This window comes from Carlito syrichta, unplaced genomic scaffold (genome assembly GCF_000164805.1).
Source record: "Carlito syrichta isolate Samal-C Ts95f unplaced genomic scaffold, Tarsius_syrichta-2.0.1 Scaffold305593, whole genome shotgun sequence".
NCBI classification, from domain to species: Eukaryota; Metazoa; Chordata; class Mammalia; order Primates; family Tarsiidae; genus Carlito; species Carlito syrichta.
The window spans coordinates 282264-287586 of NW_007249689.1; positions in this window are offsets into that span (position 1 = coordinate 282264).

The window sequence follows — 5323 nt, forward strand, 5'->3', positions numbered from 1 at the left end:
GCACTCTAGTCTGGGTGACAGAGTGAGACTCCAACTCAAAAAAATAAATAAATAAAAAATTAAACAAATCGCCACGGGCCGTGGCTCCCTCCTGTAATCCCAGCACTTTGGGATGTGGTCAGAGGACTGGCTGAGCCCAGGGGTTTGAGACCAGCCTGGAGAACTTGGAGAGACCTTGTATCTACAATAAAAAAATATTAGCCGGGCATGGTGGTACATGCTCGTGGTTCTAGCTATTGGAAGGCTGAGGCGGAAGGATCGCCTGAGCCCAGCAGGTTGAGGCTGTGGCGGTCGTGAGCCTGCTGCTGCACTCCAGCCTGGGCAACAAAGTAAGACTCTGACTCCAAAGAATAAAAACAAACAAACAAATCAATAAACACTCTCCAAAGGAGATATTCTAACTGCCAGGCACCAACTGCCCCCAGATACCTGCACCCTCCAGAACCCTGCACAGAGAAAGCCCATGTCTCCACTATTTGAGGCTGCCTCCGTTTAATGTTCTCCTGGACTTGTAGAGTCCAACTCTTTTATCCACAAAGCCCTAGCTCTCTCCACCAATCCCCATTCCCGTCCCATCCTCTGGGGTGCCTCCATACGATTCCTTCTTAGACTTTGCCCCTGAATTCTTTGTTTTTTGAGTCAGATCTCACTCTGTAGCCTAGGCTAAAGTGAAGTGATATGAAAACTACTCACCACAACCTCAACCTCCTGGGCTCAGGCAATCCTTTTGCCTCAGACTCCTGAGTAGCTCAGACTACAGGCATGTGCCACCATGCCCAGCTAATTTTTTTATTTTTTGTAGAGACAGGTTCTCCCAATGTTATTCAAGCAGGTCTCAAACTTTGGGGCTCAAGCAATCCTCCAGCCTCAACCTCCCAAATGTTTTGGAAAGACAGGCTTGAACCATTGTGCCTGGCTTGACCCCTGAATTCTTTTTTTTTTTTTTTTTTGAGTTGCAGTCTCACTCTGTCGCCCATACTGTAGTGCAGTGGACGCTCACGGCCATTGCAGCCTCGACCTGTTGCTCTCAGGGGATCCTTCCATTCAGCCTTCCAATTAGCAGGAACTACAGACACGCGCCAACATGCCTGGCCAATTTTATTTATTGTAGAGATGAGGTCTCGCCAAGTTGCCCAGACTGGTCTTGAACCCCTGAGCTCAGGCCTCTCGCCTCCACCTCCCAAAGTGTTGGGATTACAGGCATGAGCCACAGTGTCCGTGGACCCCTGTTCTAAAGAAATCATTAGCTAACTGCTGCCACCAAGACAAAATGAGGAACTAAGACCACTGAATACAAAGCCGTGGCCTTGGAGAGCTAAGGAGGTCAGTGAAGAGGAACAGACTTTTTTGGGGGGTAGGGTTGTTTTTTTTCTTATTGCAGAAAGGAGAAAAAAAAACCCTCCTTGCATGATTATCATTCAGTTACCATTCTGACACCAGAGGGCCACTCCTTAGGGTGAGACATCCAAGGGGTCCCATACTGGGATGTCCCCTAGAAGCAGTGAGGCAGTGTAGCTTCCACCTTACTGTGAATACGCTTCCTGAGTGGCAGGTGGGACTGTGGGTGGGGAGCCAGGGGAGGCCTAGCTTTCCCCGCTTTATGGTTGTACCTAACCAGGTATAGTGGCTTAGGCCTGTAATCCCAGCACTTTGGGAGGCCAAGGAGGGAATATTGTTTGAGCCCAGGAGTTCGAGACTAGCCTGTGCAACATAACAAGACCTTGTTTCTTCAAAAAATAAAAAAATTAGCTGAGCTTGGAGGCACATACCTGTAGTCCCAGTTACTAGGGAGGCTGAGGTGGAAGGATTGCATGAACCCAGGAGGCTGAGACTGCAGTGAGCTGTGATCATGCCACTGCACTCCAGCCTGGGTGACAGAGTGAGACCCTGACTCACAAATAAAATAAATATGGACGCGTCCAGTGACCAGCTTTGTGGCTGGCTTTATTGGGGAGGCTGACCAGGAAGCTTCTCTCCTTTCGGTTGAAGAGAAGTTTCCAGTGGTTTGCTGGGGCTGGGCCACCCTGTCCTTGGCAGGCAGCAATGTGGGGCGTTAGCTCCAATGTCAAACCACCTGGGAGTTATGGCTGTTGTGTAAGAAACAAAGACCCACAGGTCAAATTTCGAGAGCACGGGATCTTAGAACACAGGCTCACGTATCTGGCAGAGACACTGAGACCGATACTGCCAGAGTCTTCAGTGGCCCTGAGGTGAGGGTTGGAGTTGACTTCATTTAACTCATATACTCAGGGGCAAGCACCGGGACAAAGTTCTCCCAGGAGAGCTAAGGACCACTACGCCGCTTCTGGGACTCAACTGGATGAACAGAAACTGTGAGCACTGACTCTGGCTGGACCCAGGCTCCTTCACTTACAACGGGTGTGTGACCTTGGGCATTTCTGCATCTCAGTGTTCTCATCTCCAAAATGGGTGTAGCAACATATCTATTCCATAGAAGTGTCATGGGCTTGTTAGCATATTTAAAGTGCTTGGAAGAGTGCCTGACACATAGCAAGTGTTACATAAATGTCAGCTGCCAGAGTGATTGTTGTTGCTGTCTGCAGAAGCCAGGTGTGGACCACAGAGCCAGAAGCCTCAGGCAAGCCTCTGGAGCTGAAACTAGAAAGAATTATTTATACACGTTCCTGCCTGCCTAGGGCTACCGATGAGATAATATTTATAAAACACTCTCGGCTTCTCTGGGAGGGCTCAAATACCCAGATGCTCTGCTAGAATGCAGCGAACACAGGCTATTTCCTTGGGGCCCTGCGGCCTAAGCAGACCCTACTGCTAGGCGGTTGAGAAACCCCTTCAGTGGTCATGATTTGAGGGCCCCCAACACATTTCCGTAGTGGGCTTGCCTCGGTGTCTGAAATTTTCTTCAGGGCTTCCAGTTCTGAAGAGGTCATTTAGTTGACAGTCTGACTATCTGTGTAAGAATCCTGGCTCTGACACTCACCGGCGGCGTAGCCTGGAGAAATTACTTCATCTCTGCTCTTTGGTTGCCTCATCTGTAAAAGTAAGAGTAATGATGCTGCCCTTACCCTCTTTTAAAATTACTTTTTGTTTTATTTTTCATTTTTTTAAATAGAGATGAGGTCTCACCAAGTTGCCCAGGCTGGTCTGGAACCCATGGGCTCAGGCAGTCCTCTTGCCTCAGCTTCCCAAATTGCTGGGATTACAGGTATGAGCTACCACACTCTGCCTTTATTTTTATTTTTATTCTGAATCAAGGTCTGTCGCCCAGGCTGGAGTGCCATGGAATGATCATGCCTCACTGCAACCTTGACCTCCTAGGCTCAAGTGATCTTTTCTCAGCCTCCTGAGTAGCTGGGACTACCAGTACATGCCACCACGCCTAGCTAATTGTTTTATTTTTTATTTTGTGTAGATGAGGTCTCACTATGTTGTCCAGGCTGGTCTTGAACTCCTGGGCTCTGCCAGGCACCATGACTTATGCCTATAATCCCAGCACTTTGGTAGGCAAAGGAGGGAGGATTGTCTGAGCCCAGGGGTTCTAGACTATTCTGGGCAACTTGGTGAGACCTTGTCTCTATAATAAATAAATAAATAAATAAGTAGCTGGGAGTGGTGGCACGCACCTATGGTTCCAGTTGCTTGGAAGGCTGAGGTGGAAAGATATCCTGAGCCCAGCAGGTTGAGGCTGCAGCGACCATGAGCATGACACTGCACTCCAGCCTCGGTGACAGTAAGACACTAACTCTAAATAAATAAATAAATAATAGTGATGGATATGATAATTCTCCTGCTTTGATCATTATACAATGCATACATGCATGAAATAATACATGCATTATACAATGCATACATGCATTGAAATGTACAATGCATACATACATGATCATTATACAATGCATACATGCACTGTACTCCATAAATATGTACAATATTTTGTGTCAGTTATCAATTAAAATTAATTAATAACAATGTATATTCGCCTGAGCCCAGCAGTTCGAGGCTGTGGTAGCCATTAGTGTGTCACTGCACTCCAGCCTGGGTGACAGAGTGAGACTCTAACAGAAAAAAAAGTTTATTAAGCCACAAATACTGTTGAAACACTTTATAATAAAAATTATTAAGTACACAAAAAGTGTTAAAATTAGGCTAGATGCGGTGGCTTATGCCTATAATCCCAGCATTTTGGGAGCCTAGGTGAGAGGATTGCCTGAGTGCACAGGTTCGAGACCAGTCTGGGTAACTTGGCAAGACCACATCTCTACAATAAATAAAAAAAATTAGCCGGAGCATGGTGGTGCATGCTTGTAGTTCCAGCTACTTGGAAAGCTGAGGTGGAAGGATCACCTGAGCCCAGCAGGTTGAGACTGCGGTGGCTGTGAGCGTGCCACTGCACTCCATCCTGGCAACAGAAACTCCAACTCAAAAAAAAAAAAAAAAAGTTAAAACTAATACAATGAACACCTTTATACAAACTATTTAGATTCAGTAACTGTTTTGTCTATGTCTTTGCCATTTTGTCTTTTGCTGTTTTGTAGGTTTTTTTGTGCTTTTATTTAATTGCAGTGGCTCACGCCTGTAATCTCACCATGTGGGAGACAGAGACAAAATGATTGCCCAAGTCCAGGGGTATGAGACCAGCCTGGGCAACTTGGTAAGATCTCGTCTCTACAATAAATCAAAAAATTAGCCGGGCATGGTAGTGCATGGAAGGCTGATGCAGAAGGATCGCTGGAACCCAGCAGGTGGAGGCTCAGGTGACCATGAGCATGCCCCAGCACTCCAGCCTGGGCAACAGAGTGAAACTCCAACTCAAAAAAAAAAAAAAAAGGACTCATTCACGACTTGTCCTTTTGCAAGTGTCTCATTTCACTTAGCATAATGTCTTCAAAGTTCATTCATGTTGCAGCATGGTTAGCACTGCCTTCTGTTTTTTGTTTGTTTGTTTTGGGAGGGGTTGTTTTGGTTTTTTTTTGAGACAGGGTCTCACTTTGTGCCCAGGCTGGAATGCAGTGGCTTGATCATAGTTCACTGCAGTTTTGAACTCCTGGACTTAAGTGATCCTCCTGTCTCAGTCTCCCAAGTAGCTGAGACTACTGGCACATACCACCATGGCCAACTAATTTTTAAATTTTTTTGTAGAGATGGGGTCTTGCTATATTGTCCAGGTTGGTCTCAAACTCCTGGGCTCAAGCCTTGGCCTTCCAAAGTGCTGGAATTACATGCGTGAGCTACTGCTTCCAGCCTGAAACCATGTTTTAAATCTGCATTTTCTTCCTATTATTTGCTCCCGTTTACCAAAAATCTATTATAAAACTACTCCGTCAGTCTTACCATTGTCTGGAGT